General features: G+C 36.1%; 1 protein-coding gene across 2 annotated transcripts in view; it reads left to right on the plus strand.

The window, feature by feature from the left end:
- Positions 1–22443, plus strand: part of LOC137631208 (uncharacterized) — a 360284-nt gene that overhangs the window by 106253 nt on the left and 231588 nt on the right. The window contains exon 1 of one of the 2 annotated variants that reach the window (XM_068362955.1): positions 8828–9068. The exons of the other annotated variant lie outside the window; for it this stretch is intronic. The gene's annotated coding sequence lies outside the window, so the exon portion shown is untranslated. Of the gene's footprint in view, positions 1–8827; positions 9069–22443 lie in introns of those variants that run through there. 2 annotated transcript variants of the gene reach the window in all.

The raw sequence follows: 22443 nt of genomic DNA on the forward strand, positions 1-22443 counted from the left end.
GTGGAAGGGATGATGAAAAAACAGAACATAAGGAGAGTGGAATGGATGATGAAAAAACAGAACATAAGGAGAGTGGAAGGGATGATGAAAAACAGAACATAAGGAGAGTGGAAGGGATGATGAAAAAACAGAACATAAGGAGAGTGGAAGGGATGATGAAAAACAGAACATAAGGAGAGTGGAATGGATGATGAAAAAACAGAACATAAGGAGAGTGGAAGGGATGATGAAAAACAGAACATAAGGAGAGTGGAAGGGATGATGAAAAACAGAACATAAGGAGAGTGGAAGGGATGATGAAAAAACAGAACATAAGGAGAGTGGAAGGGATGATGAAAAACAGAACATAAGGAGAGTGGAAGGGAGGATGAAAAACAGAACATAAGGAGAGTGGAAGGGATGATGAAAAACAGAACATAAGGAGAGTGGAAGGGATGATGAAAAACAGAACATAAGGAGAGTGGAAGGGATGATGAAAAACAGAACATAAGGAGAGTGGAAGGGATGATGAAAAAACAGAACATAAGGAGAGTGGAAGGGATGATGAAAAACAGAACATAAGGAGAGTGGAATGGATGATGAAAAAACAGAACATAAGGAGAGTGGAAGGGATGATGAAAAACAGAACATAAGGAGAGTGGAATGGATGATGAAAAAACAGAACATAAGGAGAGTGGAAGGGATGATGAAAAACAGAACATAAGGAGAGTGGAAGGGATGATGAAAAACAGAACATAAGGAGAGTGGAAGGGATGATGAAAAAACAGAACATAAGGAGAGTGGAAGGGATGATGAAAAACAGAACATAAGGAGAGTGGAAGGGAGGATGAAAAACAGAACATAAGGAGAGTGGAAGGGATGATGAAAAACAGAACATAAGGAGAGTGGAATGGATGATGAAAAACAGAACATAAGGAGAGTGGAAGGGATGATGAAAAACAGAACATAAGGAGAGTGGAAGGGATGATGAAAAACAGAACATAAGGAGAGTGGAAGGGAGGATGAAAAACAGAACATAAGGAGAGTGGAAGGGATGATGAAAAACAGAACATAAGGAGAGTGGAAGGGAGGATGAAAAACAGAACATAAGGAGAGTGGAAGGGATGATGAAAAACAGAACATAAGGAGAGTGGAAGGGAGGATGAAAAAACAGAACATAAGGAGAGTGGAAGGGATGATGAAAAACAGAACATAAGGAGAGTGGAAGGGATGATGAAAAAACAGAACATAAGGAGAGTGGAAGGGATGATGAAAAACAGAACATAAGGAGAGTGGAAGGGAGGATGAAAAAGCAGAACATAAGGAGAGTGGAAGGGATGATGAAAAACAGAACATAAGGAGAGTGGAAGGGAGGATGAAAAAGCAGAACATAAGGAGAGTGGAAGGGATGATGAAAAACAGAACATAAGGAGAGTGGAAGGGATGATGAAAAACAGAACATAAGGAGAGTGGAAGGGATGATGTAAAACAGAACATAAGGAGAGTGGAAGGGAGGATGAAAAACAGAACATAAGGAGAGTGGAAGGGATGATGAAAAACAGAACATAAGGAGAGTGGAAGGGAGGATGAAAAACAGAACATAAGGAGAGTGGAAGGGATGATGAAAAACAGAACATAAGGAGAGTGGAAGGGAGGATGAAAAACAGAACATAAGGAGAGTGGAAGGGATGATGAAAAACAGAACATAAGGAGAGTGGAAGGGAGGATGAAAAACAGAACATAAGGAGAGTGGAAGGGATGATGAAAAACAGAACATAAGGAGAGTGGAAGGGAGGATGAAAAACAGAACATAAGGAGAGTGGAAGGGATGATGAAAAACAGAACATAAGGAGAGTGGAAGGGAGGATGAAAAACAGAACATAAGGAGAGTGGAAGGGATGATGAAAAACAGAACATAAGGAGAGTGGAAGGGAGGATGAAAAACAGAACATAAGGAGAGTGGAAGGGATGATGAAAAACAGAACATAAGGAGAGTGGAAGGGAGGATGAAAAACAGAACATAAGGAGAGTGGAAGGGATGATGAAAAACAGAACATAAGGAGAGTGGAATGGATGATGAAAAACAGAACATAAGGAGAGTGGAAGGGATGATGAAAAACAGAACATAAGGAGAGTGGAAGGGATGATGAAAAACAGAACATAAGGAGAGTGGAATGGATGATGAAAAAACAGAACATAAGGAGAGTGGAAGGGATGATGAAAAACAGAACATAAGGAGAGTGGAAGGGATGATGAAAAACAGAACATAAGGAGAGTGGAAGGGATGATGAAAAACAGAACATAAGGAGAGTGGAAGGGATGATGAAAAAACAGAACATAAGGAGAGTGGAAGGGATGATGAAAAACAGAACATAAGGAGAGTGGAAGGGATGATGAAAAAACAGAACATAAGGAGAGTGGAAGGGATGATGAAAAACAGAACATAAGGAGAGTGGAAGGGAGGATGTAAAACAGAACATAAGGAGAGTGGAAGGGATGATGAAAAACAGAACATAAGGAGAGTGGAAGGGAGGATGAAAAACAGAACATAAGGAGAGTGAAAGGGAGGATGAAAAACAGAACATGAGAGTGGAAGGGAGGATGAAAAACAGAACATAAGGAGAGTGGAAGGGAGGATGAAAAACAGAACATAAGGAGAGTGGAAGGGAGGATGAAAAACAGAACATAAGGAGAGTGGAAGGGAGGATGAAAAACAGAACATAAGGAGAGTGGAAGGGAGGATGAAAAACAGAACATAAGGAGAGTGGAAGGGAGGATGAAAAACAGAACATAAGGAGAGTGGAAGGGAGGATGAAAAACAGAACATAAGGAGAGTGGAAGGGAGGATGAAAAACAGAACATAAGGAGAGTGGAAGGGAGGATGAAAAACAGAACATAAGGAGAGTGGAAGGGAGGATGAAAAACAGAACATAAGGAGAGTGGAAGGGATGATGAAAAACAGAACATGAGAGTGGAAGGGAGGATGAAAAACAGAACATAAGGAGAGTGGAAGGGAGGATGTAAAACAGAACATAAGGAGAGTGGAAGGGATGATGAAAAACAGAACATAAGGAGAGTGGAAGGGATGATGAAAAAACAGAACATAAGGAGAGTGGAAGGGATGATGAAAAAACAGAACATAAGGAGAGTGGAAGGGATGATGAAAAAACAGAACATAAGGAGAGTGGAAGGGATGATGAAAAAACAGAACATAAGGAGAGTGGAAGGGAGGATGAAAAAACAGAACATAAGTAGAGTGGAAGGGATGATGAAAAAACAGAACATAAGGAGAGTGGAAGGGAGGATGAAAAACAGAACATAAGGAGAGTGGAAGGGAGGATGAAAAACAGAACATAAGGAGAGTGGAAGGGAGGATGAAAAACAGAACATAAGGAGAGTGGAAGGGAGGATGAAAAACAGAACATAAGGAGAGTGGAAGGGAGGATGAAAAACAGAACATAAGGAGAGTGGAAGGGAGGATGAAAAACAGAACATAAGGAGAGTGGAAGGGAGGATGAAAAACAGAACATAAGGAGAGTGGAAGGGAGGATGAAAAACAGAACATAAGGAGAGTGGAAGGGAGGATGAAAAACAGAACATAAGGAGAGTGGAAGGGATGATGAAAAAACAGAACATAAGGAGAGTGGAAGGGATGATGAAAAAACAGAACATAAGGAGAGTGGAAGGGATGATGAAAAAACAGAACATAAGGAGAGTGGAAGGGAGGATGAAAAAACAGAACATAAGGAGAGTGGAAGGGATGATGAAAAAACAGAACATAAGGAGAGTGGAAGGGAGGATGAAAAACAGAACATAAGGAGAGTGGAAGGGATGATGAAAAAACAGAACATAAGGAGAGTGGAAGGGAGGATGAAAAACAGAACATAAGGAGAGTGGAAGGGAGGATGAAAAAACAGAACATAAGGAGAGTGGAAGGGAGGATGAAAAACAGAACATAAGGAGAGTGGAAGGGATGATGAAAAAACAGAACATAAGGAGAGTGGAAGGGAGGATGAAAAACAGAACATAAGGAGAGTGGAAGGGAGGATGAAAAACAGAACATAAGGAGAGTGGAAGGGAGGATGAAAAAACAGAACATAAGGAGAGTGGAAGGGATGATGAAAAAACAGAACATAAGGAGAGTGGAAGGGAGGATGAAAAACAGAACATAAGGAGAGTGGAAGGGAGGATGAAAAAACAGAACATAAGGAGAGTGGAAGGGAGGATGAAAAACAGAACATAAGGAGAGTGGAAGGGAGGATGAAAAACAGAACATAAGGAGAGTGGAAGGGAGGATGAAAAACAGAACATAAGGAGAGTGGAAGGGATGATGAAAAAACAGAACATAAGGAGAGTGGAAGGGAGGATGAAAAAACAGAACATAAGGAGAGTGGAAGGGAGGATGAAAAACAGAACATAAGGAGAGTGGAAGGGAGGATGAAAAACAGAACATAAGGAGAGTGGAAGGGAGGATGAAAAAACAGAACATAAGGAGAGTGGAAGGGATGATGAAAAAACAGAACATAAGGAGAGTGGAAGGGAGGATGAAAAACAGAACATAAGGAGAGTGGAAGGGAGGATGAAAAACAGAACATAAGGAGAGTGGAAGGGAGGATGAAAAACAGAACATAAGGAGAGTGGAAGGGAGGATGAAAAACAGAACATAAGGAGAGTGGAAGGGAGGATGAAAAAACAGAACATAAGGAGAGTGGAAGGGAGGATGAAAAAACAGAACATAAGGAGAGTGGAAGGGAGGATGAAAAAACAGAACATAAGGAGAGTGGAAGGGATGATGAAAAAACAGAACATAAGGAGAGTGGAAGGGAGGATGAAAAACAGAACATAAGGAGAGTGGAAGGGAGGATGAAAAACAGAACATAAGGAGAGTGGAAGGGAGGATGAAAAACAGAACATAAGGAGAGTGGAAGGGATGATGAAAAAACAGAACATAAGGAGAGTGGAAGGGAGGATGAAAAAACAGAACATAAGGAGAGTGGAAGGGATGATGAAAAAACAGAACATAAGGAGAGTGGAAGGGAGGATGAAAAACAGAACATAAGGAGAGTGGAAGGGATGATGAAAAAACAGAACATAAGGAGAGTGGAAGGGAGGATGAAAAAACAGAACATAAGGAGAGTGGAAGGGATGATGAAAAAACAGAACATAAGGAGAGTGGAAGGGATGATGAAAAAACAGAACATAAGGAGAGTGGAAGGGATGATGAAAAAACAGAACATAAGGAGAGTGGAAGGGATGATGAAAAAACAGAACATAAGGAGAGTGGAAGGGAGGATGAAAAAACAGAACATAAGGAGAGTGGAATGGATGATGAAAAAACAGAACATAAGGAGAGTGGAAGGGATGATGAAAAAACAGAACATAAGGAGAGTGGAAGGGATGATGAAAAACAGAACATAAGGAGAGTGGAAGGGAGGATGAAAAAACAGAACATAAGGAGAGTGGAAGGGAGGATGAAAAAACAGAACATAAGGAGAGTGGAAGGGAGGATGAAAAAACAGAACATAAGGAGAGTGGAAGGGAGGATGAAAAACAGAACATAAGGAGAGTGGAAGGGATGATGAAAAAACAGAACATAAGGAGAGTGGAAGGGAGGATGAAAAAACAGAACATAAGGAGAGTGGAAGGGATGATGAAAAACAGAACATAAGGAGAGTGGAAGGGATGATGAAAAAACAGAACATAAGGAGAGTGGAATGGATGATGAAAAAACAGAACATAAGGAGAGTGGAAGGGAGGATGAAAAAACAGAACATAAGGAGAGTGGAAGGGAGGATGAAAAAACAGAACATAAGGAGAGTGGAAGGGATGATGAAAAAACAGAACATAAGGAGAGTGGAATGGAGGATGAAAAAACAGAACATAAGGAGAGTGGAAGGGAGGATGAAAAAACAGAACATAAGGAGATAAGGAGAGTGGAAGGGATGATGAAAAACAGAACATAAGGAGAGTGGAAGGGATGATGAAAAAACAGAACATAAGGAGAGTGGAAGGGAGGATGGAAAAACGAACATAAGGAGAGTGGAAGTGTATTAAAATGCACGAAAGCGCTTGGTACTAAAGCTTTTTATTATTTCCTACTGGCTTTTGCGTATATATATATATATATATATATATATATATATATATATATATATATATATATATATATATATATATATATATATATACTTGGCTCAGAGAAAGCTATCATCCTCTACGCATACATTAGCATATACTCATAAGTATATGAAACGACAATAAAAGCAGCCGTTTTCAATCTACTGCAGGACAAAGGCCTCAGACATATCTTTATTCATGGTTGGGGTTTGGTTAATTTTCATCTCCACGCTGGCAAGTGCGGTTTAGTGATGATGGGAGGTTTTTGTCTTGCTGCTCACAGCAAACCAACCTAACATGGGTATCCCCGACTAGTACAGCTTGCTGATTCGCTGATCATGGCGATATACAAACATTCACCTTTATGTGTATGTTTATGTATATGTCTGCCAATTCAGACTTATACGGTCAATTTTCTATTCGTCGCGTTAATACTCAAATATCCATATCACGATCACAATACAGCTTTCATCTTCATCTATCTTATAAGTCCATTTTTTCAATCGTAACATTGCTGAGCATTATTTTAAAGATTTTAAAGGTTTTAAAGGTCACTCATGAATGGCAGAGGCAAGGTACTGTGACATTGCCCTAGCAGTCAAGACAATGCCTTAGAGACTAACCATATATTATATGATCAGCGCCCAAGCCTCCTCTCCACCCAAGCTAGGACCAGTGAGGGCCAGGCAGTGGCTGCTGATAACTCAGCAGATAGACCTATAGGCTCCCCCAAACCCCCCAACCTTAGCTCACAAGGATGGTAAGGTTGCAAACACACACTAATGGCACTAACAATTCTGAGCGGAAATCGAACCCCCGACTGGCAAACACCAGGCAGAGACGTTACCAATCAGGCCACAGCAACCCTTGACTTAAGCGTCTCACTTTACAGAACATTTCGAATTTTTACCCTTTTTAAAATTCAATACATGAATATTGAAAAACGAAAATTTTAAAATTCTTGGAACTAAATGGCAAAATTTATAGGATAAAAATACGCCAGCTGACGTGTTGATTACAACTATATTAATGATATGCGGTGGTGGGAGGCTAGCCATACATTTACACGCATATTTGTTTTTCTCTTATGTAATACGTATTTCTCCTCTTTCACGTTTATAGCATCGAACTTTAGTGAAGATAACCATTTTCCCGTATTTTTTTTTTATTTTTTTAAATTTACTTGTAATTCTTACCTCTCAATCCTGTTATTGAAATAAGATTACTTTTTAAGCCCCCCCCCTCTCTCTCTCTCTCTCTCTCTCTCTCTCTCTCTCTCTCTCTCTCTCTCTCTCTCTCTCTCTCTCTCTATATATATATATATATATATATATATATCTATATATATATATATATATATATATATATACGTGTGTGTGTATATACATACATATATATATATATATGTATATATATATATATATATATATCACCTACATGTAGAAATAAATTAATACCATTTAAATTCTTCAAACTTTCTGAAGTCAGAATTGAAAGATCTACAATATATCTGAAACTTGTAATGAGTTCTCTTAACCTCGTAAAACTTAAAAACGAAGTAATTTCGGAATGGCTTCAGGCGATAATTTTAAAGATGTAGTTGAACGTGGGTTTTACGAAGAAGAAAAATGACCAAAATCTTCCAAGGATTACAAGAATTCCAACGAGCTTTCCCACTGTGAAAAGTGGTGTTCAAACTCCGTAGAGATTTTCCACATCTAGGCATTTTCCACGTAAACAATAATACGTTGGTTTGCTTGGTCATACTTGAGTAATCCTTCAAAAATAGAAACTTTCTTGTTTATGAAATTTCTATAGAATTTTATTATTCGACTCAACTTTTTTTATTTGTATATTTTGCAAATCTATTTTAGAAGAAATATATTTTTTATATTAATCTGGTTAACAAATTGTCAAATATTCCACATTGGATAAAAAAAGAAAAAAAAACCAATTACTTTGATATATCACTTTAGCATTCAAGCAAATCTTTCAAAAAGGAAACTGTAAGACTAATGACTGTCTCAGTATTCAGAAGGACTCTTGTATTTGTATTTCACTATTTATTTATACACAGATACAGTCAATATATATTTTTGCGTATATATATATATATATATATATATATATATATATATATATATACTAATCATAATGATAATAATAACAATAATAATAATAATAATAAAAAAACTACATTGCCCTGTCCCTTGCTTTTACCGCTCATAAACCTTCTAATCCACTTAGTTATCACAAATTAATCCAAACAAATATTCACTTCATTAACACAAATAATTTTTTACGAAATATGGAAACGATTTTGAAGCCCATGTCGCGCATCAGGTTCTCCGCTTCGCCTCCAATTTCCGCCCGTGCGGTGAAGTCTTAACAAAAGATGTTTATATTGTGCCGTTGCTCCGCCGCGCGGAAACCTGAATAAGATCTTGCCGGTTTTTATTGACTCGGCTGTCGCTATTTATGTAAACAAACGGGCAAAGCTTGCTAATAGTCGGCCGGGAGAGTCATTTAACCCGTTTTCCGACGAGAACTTGAAGCGGAATTTATCCAGCATCACATCTTTTGGTTCGACGATGAATCATCGACGCATATGCTCAGGGGACACTTCTGGACGTTCCTGTTTTTTAGCAGAAGTCTTTGATTGAAGCAAGACTGGAGCATCACGGCTGTAAGCACTCTTAGTTCGTCCCTACCGAGGGAGAAACGTAACGCGCTCGAGAGCTAGAGAGAGGCTCTGAGAGAGAGTGAGACGGTGGCAGTCAGTCAGTAGTGCCTCAGACGTCGAGGCGGTTGGATGTACGTGTTTGCAATCGAAGCCGTTGTCTCTCTTTCCTGTTCGCTTATCCCTTGCATTAATGCTCTTCGCATGTGAGTGATATTACCTGTGTCACACTGGAGTGTTCTCGCGTATCTTTCCTGGACGCCAGTGAAATGATAGATGATATTCCTGTGAGGTATGGACAGCTATTTTTATTCTTTTTATTTTTTTTATTATTAATGTACGGATGTTAACCTTACCTTGTAACTAATAGAAAATTATCTTCATTCCCTTGTTTGAAACGAGTACATATTAACATACATTGTAAAAACTTTATTATACATGGATCCACAAACAACTGAATAGGAAAATAAAGAACCATAGATCTCATGTTAATTTTTTTTTTTTTTTGTAAAAAGTATTATTAAAGAATACCTTTCCGTTATCTTAGCAATGCAGGGATTGAATCAAATACTTGACACAATGCCATCTCAATAATCGTTATTTTTTTTCATTTATTCAAAGAAAATATCTAATAAAATCTTACTCCCTTTTCAGGTCGTTATTTAGCTGTAGATAAATTTTAATAGTAGTTTCATCTATTGATGAAGTTTTATGATATACGAATTAACTGCGTATGAATTTCTATATATATATATATATATTATTATTATTATTATTATTATCGTCAATATTATTACAAGCTAGGCTGTAACCCTAGATAGAAAAGCAAGATGATATAAGCCCAAAGGCTAATAGCCCAGTGAAGAAAGGAAATAAGGAAATAAACTACAAGAGAAGAATAAACAATTAAAATGATATATTTCAAGTACAGAACAACATAAAATTACATCCTTCACATATATGCTATAAAACCTAAAAGAATACAAAAGGAAGAGAAATGAGATAGAACAGCATGTTCGAGTGCACTACAAGCATGAGTAGTTTATATATATATATATATATATATATATATATATATATATATATATATATGTGTGTGTGTGTGTGTGTGTGTATGTCTATACATATATGTGTATATATATATATATATATATATATATATATATATATATATATATATATATGTGTGTGTGTGTATATTTGTATTTTAAATACTTTTGATAATTTTTCATACATAAAAACCGGTAAGTAGTTTGCGTTACAAACTTCCCACTCTTTAATTCTTTGCATAACACGGTCGAGGAAAAATGCTGCCATTAAAAATATTATTTAAGAAATAAAGCAAAAGATTCAGTAGAGATCGAGATGCATGAATTAGAGGAGAACAGAAGTTGTGAATAGATTGACAACGATAATATAAAAAAGTGGATGATCTTAGTGTTAAGGAAAATAATATATGACGAAAAGGCAAAATCTTTGGTATTATTTGGATTTTGTAAAATGAAAATTATTTCGTCAGGGAAGTTTGTTGAGGAATGTGTTTTGTTGGGCAATTAAAACACTGTTGAAAAAAACATACTTTCGTCCAAAAAACATTGTTGAAGATTAGATTTTTCTTTTAAAAAAATATGATAATTTCGATGATGAACTTTGTAAAAGGATCCAATTCACTAAAGAAAAAATAGGAGAATAATTGTGTAATTGGAGAAGTTAAAATCGTACATTTTACTGAAGCCTCCCCTCCTTCAAAAAAAAAAAAAGAAAAATAATTGTGCCAATAATCTTGTTAAGAGGATCCATTCCTAGCCACCCCCCCCCCCCCCACAAAAAAAGATATTAATTGCGTCAATGAAATTATTAAAAGAATCTATTTCACTGAAGTAAAAACAAAATGAATAATTGGGTCACTGAATTTAAAAAAAAACGATCTCTTTCAAAGAGGAAGAAAAAGCATAAGAAAATTCCGTCAGTCTTCGTTAAAAGCTACATTTCGCCTGTCGACTGAGACAAAGAAATTATTAAATGCTCCAAGAAAACCTCCGAAAAACATGTACCCGTACTTAAACATGTGCGTCGTACATATGTTATGGTGGAGTCAAGAGCGAAATGGGTAAGAGGGGAAGAAGAAGAAGAAGAAGACAAGAGATGAGGCGAGTACATGGGGAGGGGAGGGTGCCACTAGGAGAGAGAGAGAGAGAGAGAGAGAGAGAGAGAGAGAGAGAGAGAGAGAGAGAGCGGCACTAGGATACACAAATTGAGAGAGAGTTTGTAGCACTAAGATGAGAGAGAGAGAGAGAGAGAGAGAGAGCGGCACTATGATACACAAAGTGAGAGAGAGTGTGTAGCACTAAGATGAGAGACAGAGAGAGACACTAAGGTACACAAAGTGAGTGAGAGAGTGTGCAGTACTAAGAGAGACAGAAAGAACGGCACTAAGATAGAGAAACTGAGATGTATGCGTATGAGAGAGAGAGAGAGAGATCGGCACTAAGATACACAAAGTGAGAAAGAGAAAGAGGGAGACTAAGGTACACAAAGTGAGTGAGAGAGTGTGCAGCACTAAGAGAGACAAAAAGAACGGCACTAAGATAGATTGTGAGGTGTGTGCGTTTGAGAGAGAGAGAGAGAGAGAGAACGTCACTAAGACAGACTGTGAGGTGAGAGAGAGTGGCACTAAGAGAGTGAGAGAGACCGAGTGTGGCTGAGAGAGAGAGATAGGGGCACTAAGATAGACAGAGAGACAGCGGCACTAAGCTAGAGAGATAGTAGCACTAAGATAGATAGAGAGATAGCGGCACTAAGATAGACAGAGATGGAGAGCGCTAGTGCCACTATGAGAGAGATAGAGCGACAGTGTGTGACTGGAGGGTGCCACTATGAGCTAGAGAGAGTCTCTAAGACAGAGTGAGAGAGGGATTTTTGGCAAAAAAAAGGGAGAGAGAAAAAGAGAAAGCTTTCAATATGAGGCATCGCAGTTTCTTTTGATCTCTGGCATCTTTTCATCCATCTTCGCCTCGCCATAAATACGATTTTTCCTCGATTTTCAAACCAGGGATGCTTTTGTAGTTTTCTTGCGCTAATGTTTTCTCCTTCAAACTGTGAAACTGGAAAAAAAAAAAAAAAAAAAAAAAAGCATGGCCACATCTATACATCATACATTTAAAGACACTCGCTTGTATACACACGCATATATATTCATTTCTGAAAACAGAAAAACGCATGTATATATATGCACACGTATACTGTATATTCATTACTGAAATAACTTATTTACATTGAATTATAATTATTAGCTATCATATCTTTCCCTCTCATCCTATCTTTGTTAGCAAATCAAATGTATGAAAGTGGTAGAGACGGTTATCTTTAGGGAAAATGGATTAATGTTTTTAAGTCTCTCTCTCTCTCTCTCTCTCTCTCTCTCTCTCTCTCTCTCTCTCTCTCTCTCTCTCTCTCTATATATATATATATATATATATATATATATAAACTGTATATGTGTGTGTGTATATATATATATATATATATATATATATATATATATTATAGATAAATATGTATTAGTTGTAGCTGGTAAAACTAGGAAACTACTTTCATAAGAAGTACCAAAGAGAAAAGATATTTAATGATATCCTACAAGAACAGGGCTCAATTGTATTGTTGTGGACACCTTGTGTAAGGTAATACCCCCAATTAGGGAAAGAACATCTTTATGGAGGCATTAAAGACAAGATACCGGTACGACAATTATGTCCTTATTTATCAAGGACTGCTTTCTCGGTAATGTAATAGCCACAGCCAGGATATTATTATTATTATTATTATTATTATTATTACTTGCTAAGCTACAATCTTAGTTGGAAAATCAGGATAGTATAAGGCCAGGGGCTCCAATAGGGAAAATAGCCCAGGGAGGAAAGGAAACGAGGAAAAATAAGAACAGTAACAACAGTGAAATAATTATCTCCTATATACACTATAAAAAAATTTAACAATACAAGAAGAAAAGAAATAAGATAGAATAGTGTGCCCAGGTGTACCCTCAAACAAAAAAACTCTTGTGATACAAACTGATAATGGTTTTGGGTACAGTTACAATTAACTGCAAAGAAGAGCAACGCTCATTAAAGAGCTAAGGCGTGGGAAAATACCTATTAACTATAAAGGGAGGTAATTGGAAACTAAGCTTTTCTCTCCTGTGGGATGCCAGAAAAATTAAGATGAAGGACTTTGTGCCACTACGTATTGGGAATATATAACAGGAAGCATGTCGGTTAAAACTTTATACACTGTACTGATTTTAATAAAATACTAGAGAAGGATTGATATACCATTCTTCTTGCATATGGCTGTGGTACAGATGACGAAAGACGAATGATAGTGGGTTTCTTAACCCTTTCACTGCTTTTAAAGTCCCCTAAAACATAATAAATTGGTATTCATGGGAAGGTTCATAGAACCATTACGGACTTTACAAAATGTGTAAATATGCTGGTGTAGTCGAACAATAAGCCTTCACATTTAGGGCTACTAAATGTGAAGGACTATTGGTCGACTACAGCGATATTTAGTGGTTACAGAAATTATAGTTAATAGTTTTTTTAGAAATGATTTAGGATAGTTTGTGCCTATTAAACAAAAGACAGCAAAAATTATAGTTAATAGTTTTTGTAGAAATGATTTAGGGTAGTTTGTGCCTATTAAACAAAAGACAGCAAAAAATATAGTTAATAGTTTTTGTAGAAATGATTTAGGATAGTTGGTGCCTATTAAACAAAAGACAGCAAATGTAACCATTTTACCAACAATTGTAATGGCAAAGCTTTCCTTGTGAAATTACTTCCAGATCATGTAAGTATTATTTTCCCCGCGATGGTAATTCTCAGGTATTCAGTATAGACCACTGTAGTTCCAGAAATCCGGAACATGTGCGTAATGTTAGCCTTTATTTACACAGATTTTACGTTTATATGAAATGTATCCTATATGTTAAAGATAAAATTTTTGATTTTCCAAATTTTGCCCGTTTACAACTTCGCTAAACAGCTTGGCCACGCCTACTAACTATTACGCGCTTTCCTCAATTCTAGGAACCATTGTTATATCATAGAAAGGGATTAAGAGCCCATTCTCTCTCTCTCTCTCTCTCTCTCTCTCTCTCTCTCTCTCTCCAATAAATAACAACAAGCTAAGGTTTGTGGTTTTGAGATTTGGCTGCGTCAGAGGTTTTGTTGAATTCGCCATTGGCAATGAAAGGGTTAAAGGAGAGAAGAATGTTTTGAGCATATGGTAAGATGAATAAGAGAGCCCGATGTATAGTACAAGGATAATGAGGATCGCAAGGAACTGGCTATCCTTGAATGAATTTAACCAATGAATTCTCTATGGATTTAGTCAGTCTATGGAAAGAGAACATGATAGAAACGAAATCTAACTGAGGCCGTTTGCGTCAATAGGCGTAAAAGGAGATGATATACATATATATATATATATATATATATATATATATATATATATATGTGTGTGTGTGTGTGTTAGTGTGTTATTTAATAAGATCCCTTCTCCCATGCCGCTGTTCAATGATATAACACATGCAAAGGTCACCGGGGTTAATTAATATTTCACACCTGTCACTTTCTAAGCGTGTGATTTTCTGAATTTTTGCTGTGCTGATTTTTCTTTTTAGTATTATTATTTGAGGAATTAAATCCATAAACACACATAGACACACACACACACACATATATATATATATATATATATATATATATATATATATATATATATATATATATATATAAATCATTTAGGTACATGACAGTTTCTACATCATTGATATATTGTACATGTATGTGTATGTTCACATAGATAAATAGCAGACAGAAAGATATTTGCGTCGTTATTTATTCTTTTATCTTCTATACATTTTTTAGAATACTCCAAAAAGTTAAATTATTCTGGTTTAGATTGACATCAAATATAAAAGTTACAACACGTACACACACACATTATATATATATATATATATATATATATATATATATATATATATATATATACATATATATATTTTGTATATATATTATGTATATTGTATATATTTTATATATATATACATACATATATATATACATATATATATATATATATATATATACACATATATATATACATATATGTATGTATGTATGTATATAATATATATATATATATATATATATATATATATATATATATATATATATATATATATATATATACATACATATATATTAGATAAAAGTAGGAAAGGACTTTATAATTATCAAGTTTATTACCTCCAGCAATGACATGGTAACATTTTCTGGTGCCAAACCATGTCTAGCCAGTTTTTTTTTCCGTCTAATTATCTCAAAAGAGTAATTAATGAATTGCAGTGACATTTATCAGTGATATATTGAAGGAAAAAAGGTGAATGGTTAAGAAATTTTAATGGAGGTGAATCTAGATAAGAAATAAAGAAATTTATTATTCTCTTTATTTTTTATTTATATTAGTTTTCGTTAGAATTTGTTTATTTTATATTTATTTATCTTTATATAATATTTTTATCTTTATATATTATTTATCTTTAATTTAATCTGATTAAAAGGTTAAGAAAAAAATATATTCACAAAATTAATACTTTTTAACGGAAACGAATATAAACAAAAAATAATAAGAATAAATATGTTTTTTTTTCTTATTTAGATTCACCTCCTTAAAAGATAAAAAGATAATACTAATAAGCAAATAAATAAATAAATTAGATGAATGAATATATGAAATTTATGAATAAATGTATTGTTAATTAATTGTTGTATAAGAGAAATCAAGACCTCATATTACTTTTATGGGAGAATCTAAAATTGACCGTTGGTTAATTTGCTCAACAATTAGAATAGAAATAGATCAATAAAAAATTATTTCGATGAATGAATATATGCAACTTATTAATTAAATATGACTAATTAATATATAGGTAAATTAATGAGAAATCAGGACCTCATATTACTTCTATAGGAGAATCTAAAATTGGCCGTTGGTTAATTTGGTCAACAATGAAAATAAAAATAGATTAATAAAAGATTAATTCGATAAATGAATATATGCAATCTAATAATAAAATATGACTAATTGATATATAGGTAAATTAATGGGAAATCAAGACCTCATATTACTTCTATTGGAGAATCTAAAATTGGCCGTTGGCTAATTTGCTCAACAGATTAAAATAAAAATAGATGAATGAAAAATTAATTAGATAAATGAATATATGCAATTTATTAATAAAATATGACTAATTGACATATAGGTAAATTAATGGGAAATCAAGATCTCATATTACATTAGTGGGAGAATCCAAAATTGGCAGTAGGTTTTTCTGGATACAGTTTTTTTTGGTCAGGTCGTCTGTCCAAAAGAAAATTCGAAAAGTTTTTGCTGGTTTTGAATGAAATATTTTGGACAGTGGCAGTGAGCCAAGAAAAAATTGATTAGATTTTGAACTGGATTTAGATTGGGGTGCAAATCTTGTTTTTTTTCTCTCTCTCTTTATTTTTTCTCTCACTTCCAGAATGGCCCAATTTGCAAGAATTTCGTCATCTTTGTGACATACTAGTGTACGCACCTCCCTCTCACCAGGGTATGACTACTACCAGCCGCCCGTTGAGATACTACCACAAGAGGGTTATTGGATCCTTTGATTGACCAGAGAGTAATGCATTGGATCCCTCTCTCTGGTTACGGCTTATTTTTTCTTTGTCTACACATACACAGAATAGTCTGGCCTATTCTTTACAGATTCTCGTCTTTCCTCATACACCTGACAACAATGAGATTGCTAAACACTTCTCCACCCAAGGGGTTAATGACTGTACTGCAATTGTTCAGTGTACTTTCCTCTTTGTAAGGGTAGAAGAGACTCTTTAGCTATGGTAAGCAGCTCTTCTAGGAGAAGGACACTCCAAAATTAAACTTTTGTTCTCTAGTCTTGGGTAGTGCCATAGCCTCTGTACCATGGTCTTTCACTGTCTTGGGTTAGAGTTTTCTTGCTTGAGGGTACACTCGGGCACACTATTCTTATTATTTTTTCTTCCTCTTGTGTTTTTGAAATGGCGTGTTGGGCAGGCTTAATAGAAGGGCCATGGATGCCTGGTGGTTTATCAAGAGGTTGTCTTTTCCTTATCTGATTCTTTTTATTCTCAAAACCATCCTGACTGTCCTCTCTTCAGTTGAAGTGGCTATCCTGGAGGGTATTTAGCCTTGCATGGTGTATCGGCTCTTTCATGTTGACCAGTTTTTCCGACTTTTTACTATTGTCTATGGGTTTCATCAATCACTTTATTTATAATTCTATACATATTGTTTTTGTTATAATTCTTGTTAATCTAGTTTTTAAGTATGATATATCTTTTTATTACTATTAATTCTTATGCTGTCTGGAGACATTGAGCGAATTCCGGGACCAGTACGTCCTAGATTTCGTCAATGTCGTCTTCTGTATTGCAATATTCGTGGTCGTCATGCAAATATTCAAGACCTTACAGTTGCGTCCAGACAGTATGATATTCTTTTGTGCTCAGAAACTTTGGTTTCTAATATGAGGCACTCGTCTGAGCTCCTTATAACTGGTTTTAAGAAGCCAATAATGTTGAAACGTGATGCCATCCCTAGGGCCAGGGGAATGGCGGTGTATATTAGGACTGAGTACCCTGCTTCTCATAAGTCCTTCTATCAATGTGGATGTCATGAGATTCAGGTAATAAAAGTTTGTGGCAGGCATAACAACTTTTATTTGTGTTCGATCTACCGGAATCCAGACATGGATGATTCTATCTTCGATTGTCTTCTTACCATTATGGCTAACATACAAAAAGATGATAGAAAGGGAGTGGTTAAGTTCTATCTCTCCTATCGATCGCCATGGCTTAAGAACTTTAGACTTTGCCACTGAATCAGGCTGTGAGCAAATCATAAATGAAGCTACTCACAGGTCTGGTAATTGCTTGGACCGCGTATACACTGACTCTCCTGGCGTTATAACTAGTAAGGTTGGTTTTCCAGTCGGGACATCTGATCATGCCTTTATTTCATTAAAGGCATTATGTATCTAATTCTTGTAAAATTTATATGAAATCCCAAGCGGACTGGAATGGGATTTTGCATGATCGTTTGTGCTTGAATTGGTCACAATTATAAAGTAGTGTTGTTCCTGTTGTCCCTTTCAATGAGAATTTAGTCAACATAATTGATAGGCGTATCCCTTTTCGTGTGCTAAGGTGATTGTAGACGTGCTCATTTGGAGATGCAGGAGGCCTATCATCTTTGGAAGGGTAACAGATCAGATTTGACCTGGAATAACTATACTCAGCTTCGAGCTTTTGCTCAGAGAGTTTATGACTCAACTGAAAAGGAATACAATTTAACCATAAAAGAAACCCTTTCTGGTACAACTCTGGAACATAAATGGTGGTCTACCCTTAAATCTGCACTCTTTGGTGTAGATGCAACAGTTCCTCTTTTACTTAAACCAGATGGCTCAGTCACTCACTGTCCAAAGGAATAGGCAACCCTTTTTGCGGATGTTTTTGACAGTAAACAGAGTAATGAAAAACTTGAACTGACATGAGTCTTTTTATAGTTTATATATGACATATCTGTTTTGACGTTGTTACTGTTTTTAGAATGAATTATTGTTAATTTGTTCTAATCTCTTATTTATTTCCTTATTTCCTTTCCTCACTGGGCTATTTTGCCCTATTGGTGCCCTTGGGCTTATAGCATCTTGCTTTTCCAACTAGGGTTGTAGCTTGGCTAGTAATAATAATAATGATAATAATAATAATAATAATAATAATACCACCCATAGGTTCACCATCTTCTGGCAACCAGAAAATCGGATTGGGATACGTTTGGGCTCAGCTCACTTAAAAGGGGAAAAAATATTTTTTATGAAAAAGGTATATATATATATATATATATATATATATATATATATATATATATGTGTGTGTGTGTGTGTGTGTGTGTGTGTGTGTAAGTGTGTACTTGTGTTTGTTTATATATGAATATAAATATATAAATTACATACGTATACTGTATGTATGCAGATGTAAATACACAAACATACACTCACATATAAATGTGTTCTAGAGTTGTGTATATATGTATATACAGTATGTGTGTATATGCTTGTGTATTTATTCTGAGGCGACAGAAGTCAGTCTTGAGCGTTATCGTCTTCCTTAGAAAGTTAAACATGGGGAATGACACTTTTATATTTATATTTTATGTACATTAATATGCTTGAATGTATCTTGACACAAATTATTTTGCATGAAATAGACGTTCATTGTCTCTTGGGAGGAGGTATAATGTGCTTATTAGTATTCGCTTTTGGCGCAGATAAACAATAAACCTATCTATTCATCCGGGATGATGTGTTTACATTTGCGCTTGTACCGCCTATTCATCATTGCAAGGCTATGGAACAGGAGAGAGAGAGAGAGAGAGAGAGAGAGAGAGAGAGAGAGAGAGAGAGAGAGAGAGAGAGAGAGAGAGAGAGAGAATAAATGGAAGATAGAGAGAGAATAAATGGAAGATAGAGAGAGAATAAGGGAAAAGAGAGCATAAAGGGAAAAGAAAGAGAGAGAGAGAGAGAGAGAGAGAGAGAGAGAGAGAGAGAGAGAGAGAGAGAGAGAGAGAGGCCAGCCTTTATACGGTCTTTGTAATGCGCTGTATTCATCACAAAAGAATAACTCCAACAGAGCAAAGGCATCTAATATCCTAAAGTTTTGCTATTGACTTTCCATTTCCCCAGAAAAAAAAACTGAAGATTTTTATCTCCGAGAACCTCTACTCTCACTTATTTTTTTGGTTGACCAAGTCACGATCTCAACAAACGATGGTGATGAAGGTAAAAGTGAAAAAAAAGAAAAATGCCTTGTTTTCGTGTGTTTTAAATTCCTGGAGTGGATAAGAATGGTAGGGAACTTTATGGAAGTACATGGTCTCAAAAAACAGGGGATTTTTTTTCTAGTTATATTTGAGGAAACAAAGAAGGGGAAGGAGTTTTTGAGTACTCTCTCTCTCTCTCTCTCTCTCTCTCTCTCTCTCTCTCTCTCTCTCTCTCTCTCTCTCTCTCAGTACCCAGCAATAGTTGAATGAATAACAACGATAATAATTATTGTTCAGAAAGCATTCAAACTTGGTTTATGACCTTATTCTCGTGTACTCTCTCTCTCTCTCTCTCTCTCTCTCTCTCTCTCTCTCTCTCTCTCTCTCTCTCTCAGCAATAGTTGAATGAATAACAACAATAATGATTATTGTCCAGAAAGCATTCAAGCTTGGTTTATGACCTTATTCTCGTTTACTCTCTCTCTCTCTCTCTTTCTCTCTCTCTTCTCTCTCTCTCTCTCTCTCTCTCTCTCTCTCTCTGTACACTAGGGGGAGAAAATACCTGGAAGTGTATTTATTCGTTACCTGGTGTAAAAACGTTGGGAAAAGAAAGTAGCTGTGACGGAAGAAATGTCTTTCAATATCAATATCAAAGGTAATCTCTAAAATGGAAAAATTATTTAAAGAATTATTTTTGAGTTCAAGATTCAGAAGATCGGGGAATATTTGAACCTTTTGATGGTTAGTAAATAGACTGTAAATGGCGAAAGAGATCTTAGAATTCCAGTATATGGCTAGATGGGAAATTTAAAAGTAAGGATGTTTAATTGGAATGACCTATATTTCGTTAAAGATTCAAAGTTTCAAATTACTAAATTAAGAGAAAAGGAAAATAATGCCATAAACCGATAAAATATTTCAAGAGAGTTTAAAGGTTTAAAGAGGCAAGGGACAGTGACATTGCCATTACAAGAAGCGCAGTGCTCTAAAGACTGACCTTATATAGGTATGATCAACGCCCAAGCCTCCTCTCCATCCAAGCTAGGACCAGGGAAGGCCAGGCAATGGCTGTCAATGACTCATCAGGTAGACCTATGGGCTCCCCGAAACCCCCCATCCTTACCCCACAAAGATGGTGAGGTTTCATATACCAAAGAAACTAACGAGTATGAGCGGGACTCGAACACCAGACAGGGACGTTTCCAATAGGCCACCAAGGAACGAAGGCTACAGCCCGGTAAAAGTGTAAAAATCGACCTAGTGTAGGATGAAAGAAAATGACTTCAAAATGATTCTCATAAAAGAAAAGATCCTTCGTTAAAGAATATGTCTGGCTATGTTGATAAAGTATTCTGACCCTCACCTGTGACCTAGTTCTGTGGAATGTCAGGAATAGCGGTGGAAAGATTTGAAAAGGTTAATATTATAAAGAAAAAAAAATAGAATGACTGAAGAAGCACCAGGTAGCGATTTAGGGGAGATGGCAAAAGTACTTGATGAGATTTTGGTAAAATACTGTGCTTTAGGGGAAAGTCTAATTGAACTGCATAATAGGGTATACAAGGTTCCTTATTAGTGAATATGAACAATGATGGTACATTTCTATAAAGGATTAAGCGGGAATAATTATTGCTATTATTAATTGCTAATGTGCAACCCTAGTTGGAAAAGCAGAATGCTATAAGGCCAAGGGCTCCAGCAGTGAAGAAGGGTAACAATGAAAAATGAAATGTTTTAAGAACAGTAACATTATTATAAATATCTGCTATATAAACTTTAAAAATCTTTAACAAAACTTGAGGAAGAGAAATAAGATAGAATAGTGTGCTCGAGTGTACCCTCAAGCAAGAGAACTCTAACCCAAAACAGTGGAAGATCACTGTATGGATGTAATTTAACTGAGTCCCTGAAGATGGTGGTAGCTTGTGAGAATGTCCCTGTCACGCATACACTTGGTCGAGAGTTCAAGCCCCCCCTCCGGAAGCCCAATAGTTTCTAATAGTGTTGTTTGCAAGAGCCTATAGATCTACCTGCAGTCATCAGCAGCCATTCCCTGGCCCTCTCTGGTCCCAGATTGGGTAGAGAAGGCCTTGGGCGCTGATCAAAAGGAAATAGGACATTATCCTGTCTTTTACCTCTGCAGGTCATCGACAGCCTTTAAAAGTTTGGCTCGCTTTACACGAGTGGATTTTTTCCGGTCGGAAATATTTCCGCTCTTCAGGAGGCATGTCTTCACACGAGAGGATTTTTTTTCTAGCGGCCTCGTAGTTTCTATAAGCCGCTAAACTGGAACCGCGCGGGAAGCGTATGAATAGCTTCCTTGTGGATACAACCGCGCGGCTTAGATCCGCTCATGTGAAGCGAGCCTTAGATAGGACAAAGGCTAGATGTGAGTTCTGAGCAAATTCCAAGAATAAAGTATCGAGATATTATTGCACGAGAAACTAACGTAAATTGAGCCGTTTTGGTGTTAAAATTTAAGATGTATGATACGAGTGATAAGTCGAAGTCATCTTTATGGGAATGGTATGTGATTTATGAATGATGTAAAAAGAATGGTGGAAGTTCTAGAGATGAATGGACGATAGCATCGGGTGGGGATATAGCCTGAAGGGCAATTATCAGGTTATATGAGTGAAAAAGTTTTGATAGATAGCCTAAGGTTAAAGATATGAAGTTTAAGAACCTATAAGGAATAATGAAATAGACAAAAATAGTTTGACAGGTAAAAGATGAGCTAGGTGGTAAGA

The sequence above is a fragment of the Palaemon carinicauda genome, chromosome 39, assembly GCF_036898095.1.
Source record: "Palaemon carinicauda isolate YSFRI2023 chromosome 39, ASM3689809v2, whole genome shotgun sequence".
NCBI lineage: Eukaryota > Metazoa > Arthropoda > Malacostraca > Decapoda > Palaemonidae > Palaemon > Palaemon carinicauda.